Source organism: Narcine bancroftii, chromosome 5 (assembly GCF_036971445.1).
Source record: "Narcine bancroftii isolate sNarBan1 chromosome 5, sNarBan1.hap1, whole genome shotgun sequence".
Taxonomy (NCBI): Eukaryota; Metazoa; Chordata; class Chondrichthyes; order Torpediniformes; family Narcinidae; genus Narcine; species Narcine bancroftii.
In genome coordinates, this window is record NC_091473.1 from 186,541,118 (window position 1) to 186,568,250 (window position 27,133).

At 49.5% G+C, this 27,133-nt stretch overlaps 1 protein-coding gene across 3 annotated transcripts in view; it reads right to left on the reverse strand.

Annotated features, from left to right (window-relative positions):
* Positions 1–27,133, reverse strand: part of LOC138764357 (transcription factor 12-like) — a 117,928-nt gene that overhangs the window by 86,620 nt on the left and 4,175 nt on the right. Inside the window, exon 1 of one of the 3 annotated variants that reach the window (XM_069940181.1) lies at positions 24,229–24,352. The exons of the other annotated variants lie outside the window; for them this stretch is intronic. The gene's annotated coding sequence lies outside the window, so the exon portion shown is untranslated. Of the gene's footprint in view, positions 1–24,228; positions 24,353–27,133 lie in introns of those variants that run through there. 3 annotated transcript variants of the gene reach the window in all.

Consider the following 27,133-nt stretch of genomic DNA (forward strand, 5'->3'; position numbering starts at 1 on the left):
GCAGACATAGCCCAGGACGTCGCAGGCAAAACCCTCCCCGCCATCGGGGAACGCTGCCGCCGTTGGAGAGCAGTGGCGATCATCGAAGGTCCACACCTCCCTGGCACATGCTCTGTTCTCGCTGCTGCCATCAGGAAAGAGGTCTAGGGGTGCACAAGGCTCGCCCCCTCCAGGTTCAGGAACAGCTGCTCTCCCTCCATTGTCAGACTCCTCAACAACAAACTCAATCAGTGACCCATTTAAGGACTCTTACCTTTGCACCTCATTGATTTTTTTAATACTCTTTGTATTGCACATTTGTTTACGTTTCTTTGTTTACATGTGTACAGGATTTTTTTTGCATTACCAACAAGAGGTAATTCTGCCTGGCTCACAGGAAAAAGAATCTCAGGGTTGTATGTGACGTCATGTTTGTACTGTAAGAGTTCAAACATATTTCATGCTTACAAGCAAATTTGTTTGTGGCTTTCAAGATATTGTTTACATATTCTTTGAGGGTCTCCCCGCAACATCTTCAAGCCAAGATTTAACGGCTAAAGATACTTAGTTTAGTTCTTATTTTCCTACGAAAGTGTAAGGAACTGGGATGTTCTTACAATTTTTATTGAATGTCTAACAAAGTTTCAGCACAGCCTAACAACATTTAACAGCTTGTAACAATGTATAGCAACTGATGATAATGTTAACAATGTTTAATATCAAACTTTGGAAAACTCAACTCAACTTTAATATGAATTTGTTTGAATGAGTCATAGGGTACAACAACTGATATCCTCCAAGTCAATCAATCTCAATCAGCAGGGCTGACTTCCAGTCCCATTCCAAAATTCTTGTCGGACCCTCAACAGAGGGGCAGTGTTAAGGGAGTGGAGAATAGACAGTGTTGGGGGGGCCAGTACTGAGGGAGTAGTGTGTGGCCTTATTAGGTGGCATTGTCAATAGAGTGCTTCCAGACTTGGAGGGGGTTAATGCCAAGGACGCACCTCGCAGCTGGTGAGATATAGTGCCTGGAGAATGAGCAGAAGGCAGGATATTTGTCATTTGAACAGCAAGATCTGGATCATGAACATCCTGCTCTTTGTGGGATCTTAACAGTGTTGGGAGAAACTCAGCAGGTCAAACTGCATCCATGGGTAGAAATGGCCAGTCAATGGTTAGCCATCAGGAGTCTTCATCAACACCCTTTATGGGTCTCAATAAAGGGTTGGAGCAGACCTATGGTAGATGCCACCTTACTGGCTCCATACAAAGCAAAGGCACGTATCTCAGGATCCTCCTTATCAACGGCAGTTCGGCATTTTACACCATCATCCCCTCAAAACTGATCAGATGCCTGCTTGCGTTTTGCTTATCCCTTGAAGAAGGGCTCAAGCCCGAAACGTTGGTGATATCCCTTTACCTCCTATCGACGCTGTGAGACTGGCCGAGTTCCTCCAGCATTTCCATATGTTTTTTAATACAGGAAGGAATGGGGGGGGGGGGGAGGCATCAATACCCCTGAGTGCCAAAAGGTAGTGGTCACAGCCCAGGACGTCACAGCCAAAACCCCTCCCCACTATCGAGTATGTCTGCGGGGAACGCTGCCGTCGGAGAGCAGCAGCGATCGTCATTACCCAACACACGCTCTGTCCCTCGCTGCGGTCACGGTGCCACAAGACTCGCCCCCACCAGGTTCAGGAACAGCTGCTCCCCCTCCACCGTCAGACTCCTCATCGACAAACTCAGAGATTTATTTAAGGACTCTCACTTTGCACATTATTAATTATTGAATATTTATTTACATTTAACCCCCATAATGCACAATTACTGCTGCTGGAAAACAACCCTGACAATCAACCTAATTCTGACTCCAACAATAAACTTGAACTTTTAGCAAACAGAACAACCATGATCGAATTGAAAAGAGGACCAGGCTTGAGACTCGGATAGATTTTTGGACTGAGGGCTTACGGAGATCCACCAACAATTAGTTCACCTGTGTGTTCTTGTTGAACAAATCAGAATTTATCGTCAGGAACAAGTCAGGAGATTCGTTGTTTTGCGGCAGAGCAAACATTTATATAAACCACCTTGCAACAATAAATACAAATATACAGCATGAAAAATCAAAGTAAGTCAGCGTCTTTGGTGCTTTGATCACGCAGGGATCTGATGGCGGAGGGGAAGAAGCCGTCCTTGAGCCACTCGGTGCTAGACGTCAGCCTCCTGTACCTTTTCCCTGATGGTGGCAGAGTGAAGAGGCCACGGCCTGGGTGGTGGGGGGGTCCGTGAGGGTAGAGGCTGCTTTTTTAAGGCACCGTCTGTCTCTAGTAAAACATACTCGATGGAGTGAAGTCTGGTGCCTGTGATGTCGCAGGCCGAGTTAACAATCCTCTGGAGTTTATTCTTGTCCTGAGCGTTGGCACTCCCGTACCAGACACTGATGCAACCGGCCAGAATGCTCTCCGCGGTCCACCTGCAGAAGTTTTTAAGAGATCTTCAGCAACAGTACCGAATCCCCTCAAACTCTTCACAAAGTGTAGCCGCTGGTGAGCCTCCTTGGTGATTGCATCGACGTGGACGGATCCCTGGAGATTTTTGATGCCCAGGAATTTGAGGTTCTTGACCCTCTCCATTGCTGACCCCTAGATAAGGACTGGGTCACGTTCCCCTGACTTCCTCCTGAAGTCCAAAATCAGCACCTTGGTTCTGCATCACTCATGGAGCTGACTGATCTCGCTCCTGCACGTTTCCTCATCACCGTTTGTGATTCTGCCGACGACCGTGGTGTCGTCGACGAATTTGTAGGTAGCTTTAGAATTGTGCCTGGCCAGACAGTCATGGTGGAATCATTCAAGACCAACATGGCCGAAAGAAAAATGGCGGCGCTACCAGAGTGGCTACAACGTCTGCACTGCTGCAGACCCAGGGAGAGCAGAAACAACGGGATCCTATTGCCCAGTCAAACTACAGTTGGCTCCGTACAGGCTTATTTTTAAATCCTGCAACCGCGGAGGTCTGGGCCCAAATTGGCAGTGCCTGTGTCCGGCAGCAGCCGTGAGAGGTTGCAGACTCTGGGGAAACAGACGACTGGCACAGGGCACCAGAAAATGGGGAGAACCCACCCTGAAGGAGAAGCAGAGGAGACGAGCCTATGGCATGGGTGGGGGGGGAGGTGGGAAGGGTCCAGCACGGGGCTCTGCAACACATAACGCACAACTCGAGGCAAGGAACCCATGAAGGCTGCTGTCGGCACACACCAGGCTGCTGGCTGGCTGCTCGAGACTGGCTGAAGGGGCGCCAGGACGCGAGAGCGAGCCAAGGGCACTGGAGGCTTCCTGATCGTGTCGGAGGTTTGGGTCTGGAGTTTGCGTTCAAGGCGGATTGGACTGGGCTCTGTGTGGCTGCAGAAGCACTGGAGGCAAATCTGTGGACTCTGGGGGTGAGGAAACTCTCTTCTGCTTCTCTCTCTCTGGCTGTGAGAGGCACCGGGCACTTTCTACTGATGACAAATCTTTGCCTTACAGCAGACAAAATGCAGTTTTGTGTAATATTACATCTACTTTATTACACGGCAAGAAAAGAACCTTCATCCTTGTATTCGTTCTGCACTGAAATCATGGCAGGATTATTGTTCTTTATCTTGGGAGAAAAGTGAACCTTGGGTGGAAAAGATTCTGCCCCAATAAGAGTGGAAAATAAAAGTAATATCCCAGTAACAAGGAGACAAAGAAGCGAAGTGCCAAGCCTCAGGGAGAAATCTGACCATTTGGGTCATTAAACCTCCACAACACTGGCCTCGAGAATCTCCCACTAAAAATAAACTCTTGTGTCATTAAACATTTATCAGCAGACAGACCTGCAGCCGCGAACAGTGCAATATTTAGCTTTGAATTTATAGGCACGACACCTAGCCTTCGTGTTTCTGAGTAATTCGTTTGTTTACTGGAATAGAGTAGGGATGGAGAAAGAGAGAGGGAGGGGCGAGAGAGAAAGTGGCAGAGAGAGTGAGGGAGTGAGGAGGGGAATGAATTAATGAAAGAAAAAGGAGACAATGAGAGGGAAAGAGGAGGGGAAAGGAAGAAGAGAAGAGTGGGGGTGTGAGAGAGAAAGGCTGCGGATGGGAGAGACAGAAGAGAAAGAGTAACTGGAAGAGCAAAAAAAACACTAGATAAAGGGCCGGAAGTTATGGAGCCATCACACCACAAGGTCATGGCTGGGATTCCATCTCCGCTGGACTTTGCTGCCTTATCCACACATGTCTGAATTCCTACGTTCAGGAATCTGTTTTGAATGTAACTACTGGCATCCTCTACAGCACAAAGAATTCCACAGATTCACCACCCTTTGAGTGATGAAATTTATTCTTTCAGTTCTTAACGGCTTACCCCTCCCATTCTGACCCAAGAGCTCCTCGTTCTGCTATGTTAGCCGCACTGTAAGAATTTGCTCTGTATTAATGATCCGGAGAATAGAGGCCTTTGGTTACTTGTGTTCCTCAAGTTGCCAATTCAATCACAATATACAAACAAATAATGGCACTGTATATATTTGAAAAGGAAAAAGTATGTATCATGGTGAATGTGGTTTATGGTGTGAAAAATAAAAAATTTAAAAATAAAAAAAAATACAAACAAATAAAAACACCGGAAACACAAAGTCGATGGAGGTTTTTTTTGAGAAGGTAACAACATGGGCAAGGCTATGCATTTTGTATAAATGGACTTTGGTCAGTAATTCTGACAAGAATCCGTGGGGGGTGCTGCTCTGGAAGGTCAAGGTGAATGGGATAGACTGCACATTGATGGTTTGGAGTTGGTTGTCCTGTGGAAATATAACAGTGGAAGGGGGTTATTAGGTCCAAGACCAGTGGTGCTCCACAAAAATCAGTGTTGTTTAATTGCTGGAGAGAGAAATAGAGAGAGAGAAATAGAAAGATAGGGCGAGAGAGAGAGATAGAAAGATAGGGCGAGAGAGAGATAGAGCGAGAGAGATAGAAAGATAGGGCGAGAGATAGAAAGATAGGGAGAGAGGTAGAAAGATAGGAAGAGAAGATAAGATATAGGGAGAGAGAGAGAGAGTGAGTGAGTAGACAGAGAGGGAGAGAGAGAAAGGTAGGTAGATGAATGTGCAACATCAGGAAGAATGCACAACATCCGAAACCAAGCTGATCTTGAACCAGGTTCTCAACTCAGCTCACAGTAGAGGAGTGAAGCACGTCAGCTTAATCGGGGAGAGACCAGCGAAGAAACCAATTTCTTTCTTGGTTCTTTACACTGAACAGCATTGGAATCAGGGCAGGGACAGGCGGGCAGGTCAAACGACCTTCTGTGCAGTGTCGTTTTACAAAAGCAAGAGTTCACGAGAAGGCGGAATGCAGTTGTTTGGGCTAATGTAATTTGAATTTAATTGATTTCTTCCCCCCACCCCATTTCAAATTCTGCAACGTTTAAACTTACATGCTGTTTCATCGTTAGGACACCCAGAATCTTTTAATCAAGGGAGATTTTTCAATGTGACGCGTTTTTTGCCAGGCAGATCTTTCCAAGAACCAGATAATGCAGAGTCCTGGCAGGGATTCAGGAAGGTAGAAAGCTTAACGATGAAAAGATCAAAAGTGGGTTTGATTTCTTGTCCAAACTGAAAATCTGGTAATGTGGTTACTGAGGCCAACTGCACCATTCTAACTCCACTGCCATCTCCAAACAGATGCACTTAGAAGGTGGGTTAATTCGTACGGAGCACTTGAACTTTCTAGTAATACTGCAAAGCGGGGAAAGTCAGCAGATCAAACCAAGTACTCAGTCAGATTTCAGGTTTATTGTCAGAGAACATACTTGACACCTGCGGGCCAGGCAGAATTACCTCTTCCCCCCCACCCAAGATACGTTGTGAAGAATTTTGAGGAGTTTCGGCATGTCACCAAAGACATTGCAAATTTCTACAGGTGCATCATGGAGAGGGGACTGGTTGCATCACTGTCTGGAATGGAGGGACCAATGCACAGGACAGGAAGAGGTGACCGCAAGGGGTTACAAACTCCAGGGAGCAGTGGACTAGAAGTGAAGTAGACTAGCAGTGGAGTAGAAGCAGAGGAGATGACCGCACAGGACAGTGACCACGGCGGCAGATGGGCAATGGGTTCTGCGATTCCCCCCCCTCCCCCGCAGGCTGCTGGCAACTTGCGGTCAGGAGACCCACATTAGTTGAGGGCAAGAAGGGTTCCCGAAGAGCCCTGGGCGCTGAAGGCTTCCTGATCGTGTCAGAGCTTCGGATCTGGAGCTTGGGCAACCGACGGATTGAGCAGGAATCTGGCGGGAGCACCGGAGGTGAACCACAGATATTCAGTGGCGGCTTTTACACAGAGCTAAAAGCTGAATTTTATCCGCCTTTGAGCTCGGTGTAAAAAAAATTGAAGGCAGATGGTGGGGGGGGTGGGTCCAAACTCACCCATCTTCAATCTGCCAAGAACGGTACTGCCAGTAGTGGAGCATAGTGCTCCATGACCAATCTAAAATGGTATACCCATCTTGCCGAGTCAAAATGGGAAGGGCTGATTATGCCAAAATTGTGTTACTGATCGCACAACGACGTACTTCTGACGACTGCGACGTCACTTAAATCATTTCGATTACGACGTGCAGCAGCTTGGATCGAGTTGAAAGGCAGAACAGAATGTACAAGGCTGTCAAACTCATCTGTGGCCCCACCCGCCATTTTGAGCACGCAGCTGTGACACTTCCGGGTGCGCGTATGCTTCACGTCACATGGACCCTGATGTTGTTGCGATAAATGCCCCGCCTCCTTTGCTTCGGGAAGCCAGCTTGTAGCGCAAGAGTATCGCACGGAGGCGGCTTTTCTGCGCTCAGTGTGAAAACGTAAGCCAGCTCCCCAAGGCAGGTCAGGTCTACGGAAATACTGCGGCTTTACAGCCCAGAAAGGCCCAGAGTCTCTCCTTTTTCTCATTCTGCAAGGGCCAGGCAGAAGGCAACTTTGTGTAATATTACATGTTATGTACAACATTGGAATCTTAAATCTAAGCTCAGCTTCGCACCATCACGGGGACCAGCCTCCGTTCCGTCGAGGACATCGACAAGAGCCCAGTGAACACAAGAAATAGGAGCAGGAGTCAGCCATTTGGCCCGTCGAGCCATTCAATGAGATCATGGCTGATCTGATCATTGACTGAACTCCACCGAACTGCCTTCCCCCCCCCCCCCATGTCCCTTAATTCCTTTTTTTAACAATGTAAAAATCTATCTAACTGAACCTTAACTAGGTTTAATGAAGTCGCCCCCAACTGCTTCCCTGGGCAGAGAATTCCACAGGTTCACAGCTCTCTGGGAAAAGCAGTTTTTCCTCATTTCCGTTTTAAATCTGAATCTTGAGGCTGTGACCCCTAGTTCTGGCCTCACCGACCAGCGAAGACAATTTTCCTGCCTCTATTTCACCTGTCCCTTTCATAATTTGATACAAGATCTCCTCTCATGTATTCGAGTGAGTGTAATCCCAGGCGATGGGAGTCTCTCCTCATAGGTCAACCACCTCATCTCCGGGATCAACCTGGTCAACCCCCTCTGCTCCGCCTCCAAGGACAGTTCATCTTTCCTCGAGTAAGGGAGACCAGAACTGCACGCTGTTCTCCAGACGCAGCCTCATCACAAGACCTTGTACAGTAGCAGCAGAATCTCCCTGCTCTTAATTCATTCCTCTAGCGATGAAGGCCAACATTCCATTTGCCTTAATAACCTGCTGCACCTGCAACCCAACCTTTTGCGATTCATGCCCAAGACCTCCCCTACTCCAGCAGGCTGCAGTCTTTCACGATTTAAATAATAATCTCCTCTTCTTTTTTTCCTTCCAAAGTGGATGACCTAACATTTACTAACGTTGTTTTCCATCTGCCCACTCCATGATTCTTCTCTCCGCATCCTCCCCACACTTTGCTTTTCCACTCAATTTAGTGTTACCCGCGAACTTGGCCACACTGCCCTCTGTCCTCTCCTCTCAATGCGAATGGCAAACAGCTGCGGGCCCAGCACCGACCCCTGCAGCACCAACCCACTCAAGAAAGTCGCCTCTATCCTCAAGGACACCCCCCCCCCCCTCATTTGGCTACCATCAGGAAGGAGGTTCAGGAGCTTGAAGTCGAACGCAAGGACGGCTTCCTCTCCTCTGCCATCAGATTCCTGAACGGAAAACAAACCACACTTTTTCTCTGTGACGCACTCATTCTTTATTTTTTTTTAGAATCTTGTGTTAACGGAACCATAATTTTTTGTCCCTTATGCCGCATAAAATTGCTGCAGAGAGATAACCGATTTCGTGACCCGTTCAGGACAACTGACCTGATTCTGAGACTTTTTTTAAAATTCAGACAACAGCAATGGTAGCAGCCCATCACATCCATGAGGTATTTCAGACAGTGATGTCACCAAGGTTGGTGTTATACAGTGCGGTAACTCATAATGTCACCCCCCAACGCACCCCCCCCCACCTTCCACGCACCTCCTCCCGTACCAGAGCAGGCAGAATTCTCAGTAACTTTTTTTTGTACGAATGTTAGTGGTAAACGGTAATTCCCGTGCACCACTGAATGCAACAGGAGCCAGGTAAACAACATTACACCTCTAAATTAGAATTTCACTCGCACATCAGCAACAAAAATAACGCTTGCTTTTGCAGACGAAACCACGAGATTCAAAGGGTCGTTGTCTTCGGGGGGATTACGACCGCACACTAGGAGGTTCAAAAAGTAAATGAGCGTTGAGTTTTAGCCTCGTAGGAATAAGCTGGGCTGACGAAAAATGTTTTTGTTGTTGTAACTAACTCCAGGGATTATTTTCATGAAAAATAATACATTTCTGCTGGAACACTGCACAAACGTTTTGGTGTCACCCCCTCTGATGGTGTCACCCAGAGAGGTCCGGCCCCCAATGACGGCAGTGATTTAAGGCAGCGATTGATAGGTTCTTGATTATTTCAGATTTACTGTCAGAGCACATACACAACCCATGTACAACCCCAAGGTTATTTTTCCTGCGGGCCAGGCACTTATTGGTAATGCAAAAAAAAACTGCACTCAACATACACGTGTTGACCAATAAAGAAATGTGCAATACAGAGAGAGAAAAAAAATCAAGTCCTTAAACAAGCCCCTGATTGAGTTTGTTGTTGAAGGGTCTGACAGTGGAGGGGGTGCAGCTGCTCCTGGACCTGGTGGGTGCAAGGCCTGTGGCCCCTGCACCCCCTTTCCTGATGGTGGCAGCGAGAACAGAGCGGGTGGTGCAGGTCTGTGAGGATTGCTGTTGATCTCCAAGTTATGGAGAGAACTCAATGGGCTGAATAGCCTATTTCTGCTCCTATATCTTAAATACAACCCCCCCTCCCCCCGCCACCATTAACTTACAACCCACACAGTTTTGGAGGTTGGGAGGAAACCGGAGCACCCAGAGGCAACCCATGAAGACAGGCGAAGAATGCACAAATGCCTTACAGATTAGAACGCAGGTTGCTGGAGCTGGAGCTGTTTAATAGCAAGGCCATCCTACAGATGCTGAATTAGTTAATGACGCTCACAGGAGTCTATTCACGGCAAAGCATTCCCCACTCTCTTTGACTGCTTCCCATTGGGAGATGCTGCTGTTAAAAACACAGACCGAGTTGCACGAGTCTGCTGTGTGAGGAGATGTTTGCTGCAGTTCCCAAGTCAACGGAGTTACACTGCAATCAATCCGTTCAAACAAACGCAGGACACTGCCGTACATACAGAAATGGTACAGAAACTCAGCCAATCACGCAGCCTCCATGGGACAATAGGTGCTGAGCAAGCTATTTGGCTCTTCAAGCCAGCACCGCCACTCATGGCTGACTCACTTCATCTCATCCCTACCTTCTCCACCTAACCCTTAATTCCCCTGTCCACAAGACCCTTATCCAAATCCATCTTGAACGTATCCAGAGAACCCGTCTCTACCACCCTCTGCGTTCCACAGACCAACAAAACCCTCTGGATTAAAAAAAATTCTCTCATCTCCGTTCTAAAGGGCCTTCCCTATATCCTTAAACTATGGCCTCTAGTTCTGATCTCCCCCAACATCAGGAACATGTAATCAATTTCTATCCTGTCCGATCCCTTATATACCTGAATCATCTCTCCCCTAGTCCTTCTAAATTCCAATGTATACAACCCCAGTTTATCCAACCTTTCATCAATCCCACCATCCCGGGAACTAACCCGGGAATCCACACTGCACTCCCTCAATAGGAGGTAAAGATATATTGCCCATGTCTTGGTCCTGTACAAGGTACAAGCCAAAAGTAGGCAGGCACTTGAATTACAAGATTGGGAGCACAGGTCAACAGGTAAGAGTCGATCATTGGAGATGGAGAGGACAGGAAAGGAATTTCTGCTTTCTTCACCTTTTTGGTGACTGAGTGGTGAACATCAGATCTGACCAATTGCCCAAGGGCTTCGGGGAGACTGGGCACAGCCTGGGAGATCGATTTGTTGAGCACCCTGGCTCCGTTCGCCACAATAGCGTGGACCACCCATTTCAATTCCCTGCGCCCCCCCCCCCCCCCCCCCCACCATTCCCTTCCCAACATGTCCGTCCACAGTCTCGGGCACGCAAGACGCAAATTGAAGGAACACCACCTCATCGTCCTCCAACTGGGATGGCACCTCTCTGGTTTCCGTTAGATCCCCATCTTTCCATCCAGCTCCTCCACCTCGCCCCCAGCTGAATTTCCACAGACCCAAAAACAAATCTCCAGTCCCCCCCCGCCCCATCCCAGTCATTTCTCACCTCTCCTCTCTGCTGTGTCCCATCCATACCCGACGACACGCCTTCTGGCCTGTGGGTCTGACCTCCAACTGCCTGCCCACTCTTCCCTTCTCCCTCAGCCTTTTAATTCCGACGCCTGCCTGCTTTCCACTCGCACCTTGACAAAGGGCTCAGGCCCAAAACGTCGGTAACATACCCTCACCTCCTCTGGACGCTGCAAGACCAACCGAGTTTCTCCAGCATCTCTGTGATTTTACCATAGAGCGTCCTCTAACTTTGATACAAGAGGTCACTTCAGCGGCTCTTTTGGATGGGGCTGAAGAGGAGGTCATAGAAATGCACGTCCTCTCTTTCATGAACAACAGTCAGAAATAATGAGATTAGGTTTTATTTTTAGTACGGATTTAGCAGACACTGCTCCAGGGTGTGTGCTTTGCCCTCTGCTCTGCTCGGTCTGCACTGGGCACAGTTCGAAGGCCGTCTACAAATCAGCCGATGTCAGCAGAATCGCGGACGGCAATGAGGAAGCGGACAGGAGGGAGAGAGACCAGCTCGCTGAGGGGAGTCGCGACAAGAACCTGCTCAACGATGGCAAAACTAAGGAGCCGTTGGTGGGCTTCAGGAGGGGAAAATTCGAAGAACGCAAACCCATCCTCAGTGGAAAGAGTTAAGAAGCTCAAATTCCTGGGGCGTCAGCATCTCTGAAAAATCTATCCTGGGGCTTCGGTGCTGACACAATCATGGAGAAGACTCCATGCTGGGTTTGAAGAGAATTGGTATGAGACCATGAAGGCAAGGGAATGGGACGGGGTACTGAAATGAGTGTCCATGCTGGTCCGCGGTCTCATGCCCTGCCAGACGTGAATCATCTACAAATTGGAGGGATAATCCTTCATCTTCCATCTGGGCTCCCTCCAACCGGACGGCATTAACGTCGACTTCTCCGCTTTCCATCAGCGCCCCCACCCTGGCTCCTTTCCTCCAGTTCTCTCTCTCTCTCACTCTCTCTCACACTCTCTCTCTCTCTCTCTCACACTCTCTCTCTCTCTCTCTCTCTCTCTCTCTCTCTCTCTCTCTCTCTCTCTCTCTCTCTCTCTCTCCCCCCCTCAGTCTCAAAAATCAATTCTGGCCTTTCCTCTCATCATATCCAATCTGAGTGTGAAGCCCTGCAGAAGGTAGTGGACACAGCCCAGGATGTCACCGGCAAAACCCTCCCCACCGTCGAGAACATCAACGTGCAACGCTGCACGTCGGGAGAACAGCAGCGATTGTCGAGGATCTGCACCGGCCTCTCAACTCACCACCCTGTTCTCACTGCTGCCGCCATCAGGAGAGAGGTGTAGGGGCCACAAAGCTCGCACCCATTGGGTTCACGAACAGCTGCTCCCCCTCCACCGTCAGACACTCATTTAAGAACCCTTCCTATGTTCTACAGCTGCATCCCTGTGGGCTCCCAGTAATTCAAAATAATTGTTTGAACATAGAACATTACAGCACAGTACAGGCCCTTCAGCCCACAATGTTGTACCAATCTATATAAGCCTACTCAACAATCTAAACCTTCCGTCACTCAAAACCGTAACCTTTAATTTTTCTTGTAGCCATGTGCTGTCTGAATCTTCCAAAAGGCCTCCAGTTTCCAAGCCTCCAACACCACCCCGGCAATGAATTTCAGGCACCCACCACTCTCCAGGTAAAAACTTACCCCTGACATCTCACCTGAATCTTCCTCCCTTCACCTCATACAGATATGCTCTAGGATTTGCTTCTCTCATCCCGGCAAAAAGATGCTGGCTGTCCATGCGATCTATGCCTCTCGTAATCTTGTGGACCTCTATCAAGTCGGCTCTCTTCTCAGTCAAACCAGGGTCACCCGTAAATTGGAGGAGCCGCATTTAATCTTCCGCCTGGGGCGCTCCCCACCAGGTCGGTGTTTTTAATCCGGGCCAATGGTGCCACTGATGACATCACTTCCTGTCCGTGTGACAGAAGCAGTGACATACATAGGCCCAGCCTGCAAGCCTGGAGGTGTCAGCCTTGCGCTAGACCCCACAGCGTATGCATCAACTTGGACGACGTGTACAGCAACTCCGCAACGTGGACCCCAGCGTCCGTAGTACCCCAGTCTAGAAGACTTCGCTGCAGTTCACTGGTTGACCTGCTGAGTTTCTCCGGCATTCAATCACGGCGTCTGCAGACCTTCATGCTTTACTCCCCTCCTGTCCTGTGTCACTCCAACAAGCCTCAGCTCTGTTAACATTGCCTCAATCTGGGTAAATATCCTCTGTACCGCCCCCCACCCACCCCGGACTGCTCGAGGTCATCAGGGGTCGCAATCAAAATAAAATCCAACTGCAAAAGCCTTTCATACATACCATAGGCTAATTCTGGGCGAATTAAGGCTGGGGATGTCGGTAATTAAGTAGATTACGTTCTATTTCAGCACATTTAAGATCTCGGAGATTTAAGATCAAGTCTCTGAGGTTTAGAATGCCAGGGATATCACTGATTTCAGCACACTGTCTGCTGGGTGCATTTTATGGATTTGGAGCTGCTGATCATGAAAATCAGCTGAAAAAAAGTTTCCTGTCATTTTTTATTGCTTTTTAGATATAACGTGATTTCCTGTCATATTTTTTTCAAGCTTGTAAAACCATGAAGCGCAACGTCATTGAAAATTCGCACTTGGAGACTTCTTCCCTGCAGATCTTGGGGCCAGCAGTGATGAAAAACTGCGTCATCTGATGCCTCTCGTGTCAGTGCCCAACAAAGAATTTTGCCACTGCACGGGTCGCCGAAGGAACAAGTGGGAATTTTCAGTCCATTCCTGCCTCGCAATTTATCCTGCAGGACCCCTGCAATTTTTTTTTGGAGGAATCCCACAGTGTAAATCGCACAGTAAAAACTCATCGATGGTCATCCATTGCCTGCAGTCTAATGGTGGAAGTTCCACCCGGTCATCGCGACCACGGAAAAGCAGCAGCAGGGCAACCAGAACCCATCAATGCCAGTCGACTATTGTCAGACACTGACATGAGGGGCATCAGATGCTGAGTACAAACAAAAATCAGTGGCAAAATATTTTTAGGTGAGCTGAACTCAGGCAACATGTCAGCATCATTACGTGATTAAACGAGCTGCATTCAATCAAAGTTTGTTTAGAGCAGAGGTTCTCAACCTTTTTCTTTCCACTCACATCCCACTTTAAGTATTCCCAAAGCCATCAGTGCTCTGTGATTAGTAAAGGATTGCTTATGGTGGGATGCGGGTGAAAGAAAAAGTTTGAAAACCACTGTTTTAATTGTCCCTAACTGTATGATTATGTGCACGGTTTTAGAACTCCAACGGAAATGGGCCAGTGACAATTTTTCTCAAGCAAAATATTTCAGTAACAATTGGGTCTGAAGCAGTGATTTTCAACCTTCCCTTCCCATCCAAACCCTTCCTTTAGTAACCCCTCACTAATCCCAGAGCACTGATGGCATCAGGATTACTTAATGTGGGATGTGAGTGGAAAGAAAAAGGTCGAGAACCCCTGATTAAATTTTTTTCCAACTTTCTATGTGATACAGCAAATCTGAAATGATCTTTGTGTTCAGCTTGATGTTGCCTATCACGATCCCCAATTTTTTTTTCAGGAGGCAAACAGTTTGAAAAAAAACTTATTGTCCAGCGTTCCCCACCTCGCCGCTCATTCCCAAGCTGAATTTCAAAACAAATTTCAAAGATCATTAAATACAACTCAACCTCTGCTCCCACACCGGACTGCCCTTCAGGGCCAGATTGCAGGTGGCATTTGGTCCTTTCACTGACCCACCTGCTCCGATATTATCCAGTGTTCTAGCCCATAATCTGGTGCCAGAAATAAAGAAAAGTTGTCTGCCAATATTTATAAGATCATTATTCAGCCCCGGTGGGGTCAGATGGTTCTCTCACTCAATGATCATGAATCTCAGCACTAACGTAAAAGTTTCCGAAGTCTCCTAGCACGTCTATCTGTGTCATTCCCTGCCCAAGCAAGGTGGAAATACAATTTTTCCTGCTGAACGTTCAAAAAAAAGTTAAGTTTTCTAAGTATAAATAAAAGAACAGCTTGGTTGATGTAACCGTTATCGGAACCGGGGTTCGAATCCCACGCTGTCTGTAAAGGGTTTGTACGCTCTCTAAATGTCCACGTGGGTTTTCCCCGGAGGGCCTCTGGTTCCCTCCCACCGTTCAAAAACGTACCAGGGGGCATAGGTTAATGGGGTGTCATTGGGCAGCACCCGGTGGTGACTCACGCAGATGCGGGGACAACGTATTACAGACAGTGGTGGATTCTAAACCCAGTCCCTGGCGCGACAGCAGCGTAGATCGATAGGGCCTGTTACCGTGTTCTAAATCCAAACTGAAATGCGCTGCTGTGTCTCCTGTAATGGCCTCTGCATTTGCGGTCGGTGGAACACTTGCGACATTCTGGATTCGAGAAAACCAAACTTAGAAAAGTGGGAGGGAAGTGGGAAAATATGTTTTGGGAACATGCTTGCAAGTACGAGAGATTAGGGCTGGTCAAAAGGCACCATTCTTAGTTAGCATACGAAGGATGGAATCTGTGGCAGAGATCGTACCTGCTTCGTTGGGACAGATGACAGTGCGAACAGACATAAGCCTTTTGGGTCAACTCTGCCGGTGGATATGGTCTAAAATGATTGGTGGCCCAAACCTCACCTTTGCCAACATAATTGAATAGCATTTGATTAACAACAATTTATCAGTCTCAGGTTTAAAAATCAACAAGTGAATTGGCGTTGATTCCTGTTCAGAGAAGGGAGCTCCAAATTAAATACAAAATCCAACCCGTAATTTCTTCCAGACAGAACTCAAACCTCACTATAAACAGAATCTGAAACGTGTCGCATAAACGTCGGTAATCTTAAAACATTGAACACGGCAGCACGGTACAGGCCCTTTGGCCCACAATGTTTTGCTGACCTGCATCAACTTATGCAACAATCTAACCCAGTGGATTTCAACCTTTCTCTTTCCACTCACATCCCACTTTAAGTAATCCCTATGCCATCGGTGCTCTGTGATTAGTAAGGGATTGCTCAAGATTGTGGAAGGAAAAAGGTTTGAAAACCCCCGTTTTAATCATCCCTCATTGACTCGTTATGTGGACGGATTCACAACTCCAAAGAAAATGGGCAATTTTTCTCAAGCAAAATATTTCAGTAACATTTGGGTCTAGGGCAGTGGTTCTCAACCTTCCCTTCCCACCCAGATCCCACCTTAAGCAAACCCTTACTAATCACCTAGCACCAATGGCAGAGGGATTACTGATCTAACCCCTTCCTACCTCAACCGTAACCCTCTGATGTGCTTGCATCTATGTGTCCGTCTAACAGTTCAGGTACACCCTGCTTTGCGAATACGAATACTCAAATTATGAAAATTCGCTTTCACGGTGAAAGCCGTGTTCACTTTCACAAAAGGATTTGGAAGGTTTTTATGCAAATAGTCTCCGATAGTAATGAACAAGTCTTCGTTTGTGCCATTTCCTAAGAACGCTCTAGTTTCGTAAAGCGAGGTATACCCCGTATTTGCACCAGCTTCCATTCCCACACCCAGCAATAAATTCCAGCCACCCACCTCTCTCTGTGTAAAACACCTACCCCTGACATCTCCTTTGAACATTCCTCCCCTCACTCCATTCAGATGTCCTCTGGAGCTGGCCGCCCACCCTACCTTTCATAATCTTGTACACCCCTGCTCAGTGGTTCTCCGCTCACGTACCACCTTAAGTAATCCCTTACTCACCACAGAGCACCTAATGTATAAGATGGGCTGGAGGTGGGATGTGGTGCAAAGAAACCCAATGCCCTGGCTCTATTAACCTTGCCTCAATCTCCAATCCAGGCAACATCCTGGTCAATCTCCTCCACACTCTCTCCAAAGCTTCCGCATCCTTCCTGTAATGAGACGACCAGAACTGAACACAATTTTCCAAGTGGGGTCTAACCAGAGTTTTATAGAGCTGCAACATGACCTCTCAGATCCCAATCCCCCAACTAATCAAGGCTAGCCTTCCACAAGCTTCCTTAACTACCCTGTCAATCTACGCAACAATTTTGCGAGATCTATGGATTTGGACCCCACCCCACCCGAGGCCCCTCTGTTCTTCCACACTGTTACAAATCCTGCCGCTAATCGGCCTTTAGGCTTTACCTTCCAAAATGCACCACTTCACGAGGCCTCCTGAACCGTGACAAGTTTGAAGGCAGCCTCATGTCAAAACACACAGGAAAGCTGGAGGCACTGAGCCTGCCTCGCAGTGTCCATGGGATGTCAAGATACATTATCGGTGGTTTGGGCACGAGGCCTTCTTCAAGGTAGGCAGGCAGGCGCCTGAATAAAAGGCCGGGGAGAGAAGGGTGGGAAGTGGGGGGAGAACAGAAAGGGGAGGAGTCCAGACCAACAAGCACAAAGTGTTAACTGGTTATGATACAAGGAAAGGTGAGAATTGATGTTGGTTCTGTGAAAGGAGACAGAGGGAAATCCCCCTCGATTCTCCCCCCCCATTTCTCTCCCCAGTCTTCAGAGAGAGAAAGAGAGAGAGAGAGAGAGAGAGAGAGAGAGAGAGAGAGAGAGAGCAGTGGAGATTCACAAGGATGTTGCCGGGACTTGAGGAACAAAGTTACAAGGGAACAGGTTCGGACTTTATTCCCTTGAGTGTAGAAGAATGAGGAGAGATTAGATATTTACAATTATAATGGGAAAAGACAGAGTAATTGCCAGTCGGCTTTTTCCAGCGAGCTTAGGAGAGATACAAACCAGAGGACAGAGATTAAGGATGAAAGGGGAAAGGTTTTGGGCAACTTTTTCACACCGAGAGTGGTGGGAGCTTGGAGCGAACCGACTTGATAAATGCGGGCTCAATTTTAACGCTTAAGAAAAATTTCGACAGGCTCGTGGATGGGAGGGGAAAGGTGGGATATGGTCCGGGTGCAGGTCAGTGGGACACGGCAGAATAATAGTTTGGCGCAGACTAGAAGGGCCCATTTCTCTACCCCTCTTGCATCGTGAGTTCCTCCAGCTTCCCACTGTTTGCTGAAGGTTTCGGCACCTGCAGGTTTTGTGCTTCAGTAAGTGGGATCAGACTCCCCCTCTAACCAGCATTAACCTCTCATCTGAGAGGCTGCAGACAAGGCAACAAGAAACCAGCAGAGAAAATCCAAGATCATCTCCAATAAACCTACCAGAGATTAAGGCTACACTAAACTTGGGAATTATGCTGTCCCTTTAACCTAGTGGTGGAGGCTCACAGTCCTTTTATTGGCACGTTTAAAAATATAAATACTTTTGCCTGCAGTAAGTCAACCAACAAGTTGCCACGAGTGTTGCCCAGCACCCCTAACAATAGGAGAAAGAAAAGCAAAAGAGAGTCCCTTCAGAATCACCGAGTGTCCGTGGATTCGCCTCCAGCACCTCCCCGCGGCTGCACAGACTCCTGCTCAACCCAAGCGCCAGAACCGAACCTCCGAAGCGGTCAGGAGGAGGCCTTTCAGCGCCCAAGGCACCTTTTGGGAGCCCTTCCGGCCCGCAACCCCCTCTCGAACACCAGTTCTGAAACATAGCTCCTACGAGGCAGTCCTTCGACCCCAGGGGGGGCCTCGGTGACACCTCACCCTCAGCCCCCAAGGCTCAAGGGGAAAACAGATCTAATCACACTGGACGACAGGCATTTCACTTCCTGAACACTTTTGGGTGTTTATCATGGATTTTGGGCTGCAGATCACGAACATCAACTTAAAATTTTCCCATTACAGACTGTTTTTCAAATACAAATTTTTGTGATTTTTATCTCATACTTTTAACATCCTTCAAGCGTTTAAAAAAAACTGTGAAGTCCAACATGTTATTGAAAATTCATTTTCTGTATTCGTACGTGGATGCCTTCCCGGCTGATCTTGGTGCCATCAGTGACGAACACGGTGAAAAGTTCCACCAGGACGTTATGACCATTGAAAAAGCAGTATCAAGGCAACTGGAACCCATCAATGCTGACCAATTATTGTTGGACACGGACACGAGAAGCATCAGATCCTGAGTACAAACGAAAATCAGTGGCAAAAACGCAATAGCACCAAGATTGGTTTCCTCCCATCATTCCAAACATACCGGGAGTGTAAATTGGACTCATGGCCCGAAATGGCCTGTTACCGTGCTGTATGTTTAAAATCTAAAAATTTATAGATAGATAACCCTGGTCAGAGGCTTTATCTGCAAACTTGGGGGAAGGGGGTGCTAATTATCTAGAGCCCCTTTTGACTGGCATCCCAGTTAATCGGCTGTGCAGTGTCCTGGGATAGGAAGTCCTTTGAGCCATTTCCACTGGGCCACCCTTAACTGGGGACACAATTGCTTTTCCACTGAACCCACTCATCCCCAGGGATCGGAGAATTGACCTTCAACCGGAAACGGGCGACTTTCTGCTGTCACGCTTTTCACCAATTTAATCGGCACGCTGGCGTCAGCCGACGTGAGTAGGGGTCGAGGCCATCAATCCCCGGTGTGATTCGACACCGGTCATTCTCCTTTCCCACCGGACCCTTAACCGGTAAATTCCCCATTAATTCCTGGGACAAGGTGCCAGTGGAAAAGGGGCTTATAACGTTATCATTCGTCTTCTGGGCGGCTCCATGGAGGGGGAGGAACCTGCAGATGCAATGACGGTTAAATGTTTTGAAAATGCTTTTAAGGTTTATGTATTCATGCAAGTGAAGTTTGTTCAATACAAGTACAGTGTAGTATTTTGTCTTTTAAGCAGATAATTTACTTATATCAGGTGTATTAGTTAGACATTATAAGAGCAAGTTTCAAGCAACCAGTTATCCGGCATCTACCAATGCCCTTAGGTGTGGGATACCAGCGGTTTTAATGTACAGACAATCTAAAACACAATTGTGGATTCAGTACACAAATGTGCCAGAGGAACTCGGGTCGCACAGCGTTCATAGGAAAGAAAGGAGAACCGTCTTTTCAGGTAGGCAATGATCTCTGGTCCCTCTTGAATTCCAACAGATGTTGAATTTCTACAGAAACTTTATGCATTTCCCCCAACCCCAGAATCTGCAGACTTCCCAGTTTAACACGTCTGTGCGTTGACACCCTCCCACACGAGCAGAGACCAGCCGTAGTCTCATGGAGTCTTGACATTCAATGGCCAATTATAGGTTAACGAGATAGTCCGTCATACATCTCGGTGGGGGGGGCACCTCACACTGATTAAATGCTCTGGACCAGAAGAATGCTCTCCGCTTTGATAGCGGACAGCAAATCCGGTTACAGCCAATTGCGCTGGCTGCCAATTGAGAGCAGGGCGCGGTTAGCGCAACGCTGTCACAATGCCAGCGACCGGGATTCAAACCCCACGCTGGCCACAGGGAGTTTGTACATTCTCCCAGCTTCCTCCCACCATTCAAAACGTATCGGGGGGGGGTTGCATGTCAATTGGGCGGCACAGGCCTGTGGGCCGATAGGGCCTGTTACCGTGCTGTGTGTCTGGATTTTAAAAAGAGCTTTAAAAATAATCAGGGACTTACTTAAAGACTCTTAACTTTGCACATTATTGATTTTACTTCTCTCTGTATTGCACAATCTGTTCTTTTAACATTTCTTTATTTGTTTATGTGCACAGATTTTTCCAATAAGCGGTAATTCTGCCTGGCCTGCAATAAAAAAAAATCTCGGGGTTGTATGTGAGGTCCTGTATGTCCTCTGACAACAAATCTGAAGGGATGTGAGGGAAAGGCAGGTCGGTGAAGATAAGCCGATCATCAGATCAGCCGTGATCTAATTGAATGGGAGAGCAGGCTCGATGGGCCGAATAGCCCGCTCCCCTTTCTTGGGAGAAGAGCAGGGTAGAAGGTGGAATGAAAAGTGAGAGAATGAGTCAACGGGAACCTGGAGGAAAAACAGGAGAGAATGAGAAATTTGAGCAGTCCAGGTCGGCAAACAAAGGGCGAGAGGCCCATGAGATCCTGCAGGGCGCTGCTCTCCACCCCCCCCCCCCCGCCCACCCCCCCCCACATCCACTGGCTGCTGCCGGGGTCGACGTCCCACTGAGACTGGCTTCCTGCTGAGCTCAATCGCCTCTCCCTCTGTTCTTTAACAAGCGTGGAGGGACCCTGAATAGGGGAGTCTGCCAGAGAGAATGAAGTCATTCAACATCCCATTTTCCAATCCAGACCCATTCGCAAAAAAGACGAGACTTCATGCAGTGTCTGTGGGAGGCGCGGTTAACCCTGACCGCCCTCAAACAGGAGAGCGCTGAGCTTCTGGGGGGGAGGACAGCTACACGGCTTTCTCTTGGGCCTGGGAACCTGCTTCTTCCCTCTGCTCGTGGTTACACAACACTGCCTGACCCAACTATTGACTCAACAAATAAGATCTATTTTTTAATATTTGTTTATACGCACTCTGTATGTGTATTGTTTGTGTACATGGGTCAAATTTATCACCATCTGATTGTACCACCCGACAGGACAGCATTCTCCGGTCCTCAGTGCCAAACACACAGACACACAACCAGACATAACAGACATACAGACAAACAGTACACACACAGGACAAGTATTCATTATTCAAACAAATATTGTTTCATGAATGTCAGTCTCCAATGTTTAGTGTGAGCGGTTCCTTTGGTTGTTCAGCGTCCCTGCTGCCCGTGGAACGAACCTGTTCCTCAGCCTGGTGGCGATGGCTCTGATTCTCCTGGATCTCTTCCCCCGACGGGAGCAGCTGAAAGATGCCACGTGCGGGGATGGGGGAAGGGGGTCCTCCGTGATTTTGCGCGTCTTCAGACAACGGTCCCGGTCGATGGCGGATGGGGGGGGAGGAGGGGGAAGATCCCAGTGGTCCTCCCTGCTGCTCCTTTGATCCTGTGGATTGACCTCCGATCCTGTGGATTGACCTCCGATCCATTTCTCTGCAACAACACAGTGGCCCAGCCTGGCCAGGACGCTCTCGATAGAGCTCCCGTTGACAGGGCGGTAGCCTCGCTCACTTCGGTTTTCTCAGTAAAGTGCAATCGCCGTCACACCTTCCTGACAAGTGAGGGGATGGCAAGTGTCCACGATAGGTTACTGGTTAAGTGAACTCCAAGGAATTTGGTGCTCTCCTCCACACAGCCGCCGATGTGTAGTGGAAGGTGGCCATCACTGGTCCTCCTGACGTCCATCACCATGTGTGTTACATCCGTGTGCGGTTGAACGTTTTTGCAGTGAGGAACGGAGAAAGCAGCTTTGTCCGATTGTGCGCTTCGGCCGATAAACAACTTAGAATTTGAGATGTATGAACGAACGCTTTGGGATAGAGCCCTTCGTCAACATACGAACATGAAGCAGGCAGATGGCTGAACGGGTGGGGGGGGTGGGGGGGGAGGGGAAGGAAGGAAGGGCAGGGGGAGGAGGAGAGGCCATGGGTGAATGTGGATAGAAGGGCAGGGGAAGAACAGCTGGGAATTGATCAAGGGAGAAGGCGGGTGGCTCTGTGAATGCAGAGATGCAGGGAGAGAGTTCAATGCTTACAACAAGCAGAATGCTGCTTCAACAGCTTTTACTTGCACGTAGAAGGCGATTCCGGGTACGCTGCCCAAATTAACCCACAACCCCCGTGCGTTTTGGAAACCGAGCAGAGATCACAGAACCCAGCAGCACAGTTCAGGCCCCCTCAGGGAGAAAACCCCCTCCCAGACGTTGGGGGGGGGGAGAACGCACAAACTCCAGGCAGGCAGCGCCCGGTTCAAATGCGGGGTGCTGGCGCCACAACCCCGACACCATATTATACGTGAACTTGCACGCCGGTCCGGCCCAACAATGAGCATGCGTCAACCTCATGTCCTTTGGCCACCTGTTGCACTCCCCGGTTTTGGGGGGGGTGGGGACAGTAAAACTGGGACTCTTCCCCCTGCAAGCCCAGCTCATGATGGAATCAGCAAAACACCAAAGTCCGCAGACACCGACCGCAACTGAGCGCACGAGGTTGGGGAAAGGTAGAGAACCGACATCGAGGTGTGAGCAAGTTGTAGGCAGGCGCTCAAACAAAACGGTTTAGGAGGAAGTAGGGGAAGGAGCACGGGCCTACAGGCAGGACGTCACAGGTGGATAACCAGCAAACAGGGGGGTGGCTCTGCAAATGGACAGGGAAGGTGGGGGGGGGGACGATGGAGGCTAGTATAAACCAGAGAAGTCAGTGAACAGCCGTAAATTGGAGGAGCAACACGTAACTTTCTGTCCTGACCCTCTACATCGACTCCAAATTCTCCGCTTTCTGCCAGCCCACTACCCACTCTCCCTCTCTCCTGACCTCCAGCTCTCCACCCCCCTTCCCTGTCCATTCTCAGAGCCACCACCCCCCTCCCAGTTTGCTGGGTGCCCCTACGTCCCTTACCTCCTGTCTGTGGGACATCCACCCCCCCCCACCACCATTTTATTCAGGCTCAAGCCCGAAACGCTAGTTCTGTATCTTTATCTTTGCTGTACAACGTTCACTGTTTGACCTGCTGAGTTTCCCCAACCCTCTGATGCTTCTTGTGGTATCCCAGGAACCTTCCTCGACCGACTGAGGAGGGGGCGACTGGCCAGTGAAGTCCTGGGCAGAAAATGAGACGATCCATGGTGAACGGACCCGAGAGGTGCCAGGGTTTTGGGCCACTTGAGTGGTGTTTCAAATTTTCTATCAAGCTTAGACATACAGCACGGTAACGGGCCCGTCCGGCCCAATAGCTGAATACACCGATTCACCAACAACCCCGAAGATTTACATTTTAGTTACAAAACAAGAAGCAGATTCCACCCATTCAAACGCATGCCACCCGATTACCCCCAAATTAACCTCCAACCCCATATGTGGGTAGGAAGAAACCGGAGCACCTGGACGAATCCCACGCAGGTGATGGGAAGAACATAAAAACTCCTTGCAGACAGTGCCAGATTCGAACCCGAGTCACTGGCGCTGTAACAGCATGGCACAAACCGCACCGCCACAGATCGAGACGGTAGCTTGGACGGACTGATCCCAGGGCAGGGAGAAGGACACAAACCAAGGCAGGAGCAGGGCCTTCCTCCTCCTCTCCCCCCCCTCTCCCCCTTCCCCCTCTCTCCCACTCCCCTCCCCTCCCTCTTTCTCTCCCCCTCCCTCCCTCTCCTTCCCTCCCCCTCTCTGAGGTCACTAAATCTGCTGAGATTGAAACCAGATGGAATAAAGGATGGAGGAGGGGGGGGGGGGTGTGGGGAAGTGGTGGGGAGGAGAGGAGAACCAGGGCTTGGTCGGGTGGGGGCTGGCCTGGGGACGTGCATCTGCTGAGCTGAAAACAAGATGCTGCGGCCGTACAAACAGGAAACGGTGATGCCACAGCGTCCAGACGAGCAGATACCTGCTGCAACCCTCCTTCCCAGCCCCCACTGTCCCCACCCGTCGGTACCTGAGTGCGAGCTCCTGTTTCAGATTAAATTCAGCCCTTTGATCAAGAGAAAATAGCCTGCACGTTTTTTTCGTCAAAAGTAAAAGAGAGGACAAAGAACATTAGCAGCACAACCTGCTGAGCCGGTGCTCGATGTTGACAACAGCACAGAGCGTCGACATACTTTGATGACGCACCTTTTTGAAGTTTCTTGGCCAGCAGTGGGTAGCAAAGGGGGGACATGTGGTGGGGGGGGGGCATGTGGTGGGGGGGGGCATGTGGTGGGGGGGGGGGGGGGCATGTGGTGGGGGGGGCATGTGGTGGGGGGGGATGTAGTGGGGGGGGATGTAGTGGGGGGGGATGTAGTGGGGGGGATGTAGTGGGGGGGATGTAGTGGGGGGGATGTAGTGGGGGGGATGTAGTGGGGGGGCATGTAGTGGGGGGCATGTAGTGGGGGGCATGTAGTGGGGGGCATGTAGTGGGGGGCATGTAGTGGGGGGCATGTAGTGGGGGCATGTAGTGGGGGGCATGTAGTGGGGGGCATGTAGTGGGGGGCATGTAGTGGGGGGCATGTAGTGGGGGGCATGTAGTGGGGGGCATGTAGTGGGGGGCATGTAGTGGGGGGGGGGCATGTAGTGGGGGGGCATCACTGTCTGCTAAGGAGGTGCCGACGCTCAGGACAGGAACAAGCTCCAAGGGCTGTAAACTTGGCCAGCACCATCATTGGCCCCAGTCCTCCCTTCATCGAAGACATCTACAAGGACTGGTGTCTTAAGAAAGCACCCTCTATCAGGCAGGTAATGGGGACAACAATAACCCCCTCCCACCCCGTGCCAAGGGCAGCACGGTTAGCTGAGCAGTGTTATGGCGCCAGGGATCAACACTATCTGTAAGGAGTTTTGTACGTACTCCCCGTGTCTGTGTGGGTTCCCCCCCCCCACCCCCACCCAGAATTTCTGACAGGCCAAGCCCCTCTGAAAAGGAGATGAAGGAGCTCCGAAGCTTAGGAGGCAAAGGGACGGCTGGCGGTTCATCAGGGTCTCAACCCGAAGGGTCCACCCCCACCTATTTAAAACCCCCTCCTGACGGGCCAAGCTCCCATCACCTGGCCAGAACTCACCTCATTCCCAGTCACTCAGAACACCAGTACTCCTTTGGGGAGAGCACATCTCAACACATTTGTTCTGTGGCAAATTCCCAGCCTCGCCGCCAAGCGTGGTCCCAATTATATGTCAACGTAGCACTCTCAACCACTGGCAAACCACCACCCTGATACAGCCAGACTCCAGGACCTAGAATTTGACAACTCAGGACCAGCCCTTGTGGTGGGACATGGATGAAGTGAATGGTCGACGTCCTCTTCCCCCTCCCCCAACCCCGGGGCAGGGAAGTCTCAAACTAGAGGGGTCGGGCCAACCCAGTCACCTACTCCACTGACTGCCCAGTTCCCCGCTGCTTAACCCTCCCATTTTCCTTCGCCCCGTCCCTCTATCCTGTGGTCCTTGCTCCACCACTCATGCCAGCAACATATTCCCTGCACCCACCCCTCTCTTACCTCGTGCACCACCCCTCTCTTACCTCGAACATCCCCCCACCCCAACAAGGCATCTTGAAACTCTTGCCCCCCCCCCCCCCATATTATCCATTATAGCCCTGGGAAAATCCACACAATCAATGCCTCTCATCATCTTGGATGCCTCTATCAGGTCACCCCCCCCCCCCCCCCAATTCCTCTGTTGCTCCAAGTAGAAAAGGCCAATTTTGTTCAACCTATCCTCCTTGTGAATTTCCTCTGCACCCTCTCTACAGTGTCCACATCCTTCCTGCAGCGAGCTGACCCAAACAGAGCATAATACACCAACTGGGCTCTAACCAAGGTTTTGCAAAGCTGCCACGTTACAAAACCTTAAATGCAGGGCAGGGATGCACATCGTGAAACGCTAAAGTCTGCAGGCCCTGCAATTGTAGTTAAAAAACACACAGAAAATGCTGAAAGAACTTGGCCGCCCAGAAGAGGTAAAGATAAGTTCCCAACAATTCGGTCTTGAGCCCTTCTTCAAGGAACAAGCAAAGAACAGGAAGGTGTCAGAATGAAGACTGAAGAATTGGAGTCCAGGGTTTAAGCAGAGTCTTCGGTGGGGGGGGCTGGGGGGCTCTCGCCGAAAAAAGATTGTGAATGGCTGGTTGAGACACCCCCACTAACGGTTTTTACCCGACCTCTCCCCCTCACAATTTTATACAATTCTATCAGGACACCTGCATTCCGGAGGAAGCCTTGAAACGGGCGGGTGGGTGGGATGGAAAAGAAAATTGCTCCAGGCCGCTGGAGACCAGGTCATGGGAACCCAGTGTGAGAACCAATATACGAGAGGGCGCTGGGGGCTGGGGGGGCTCCCAATGCGGCCTCAGGCGCGGAAGGGCTTCCTCGTCGTGCCGGGAGGTTCAGATCTGGCGCTCAGGTCGAACAGGGGTCCACGCGGCTGCAGAGGCAAATCCACAGGCAAATGGCGACTCTGAAGGGCCTTTCCTTTGCTTCCCATTCTCCTACTGTAAGGGGCGCCGGCCGGATAATACGGATGGCGAATCTTTGTCTGCCTTAAGGCAATTTCATGTAATATTGCATTTCTGTTTTATTACGTCTCAATAAAATGTTTCTGATAGCGAATCTCAACGTTTTCTCAAACCTCCCCCTACAATACAAAGATGCAGAAACAGGTCATTCAGCCCATTGAGTCTGCCCCACCAATTAACATGAGCTGATCCATTCTCCCTCTTGGCCCCACTGCCCCGGTCTTCTCCCCATAAGCCTTTGATTCCCTGGCCCATAAATGACTCCAGTACCCCTACAAGGTCAGACTGTGTAATTAAAACATCACATATTTAACCCCCCACCTGCGAATATTTATTTATCCACAAGCAGCAAGCA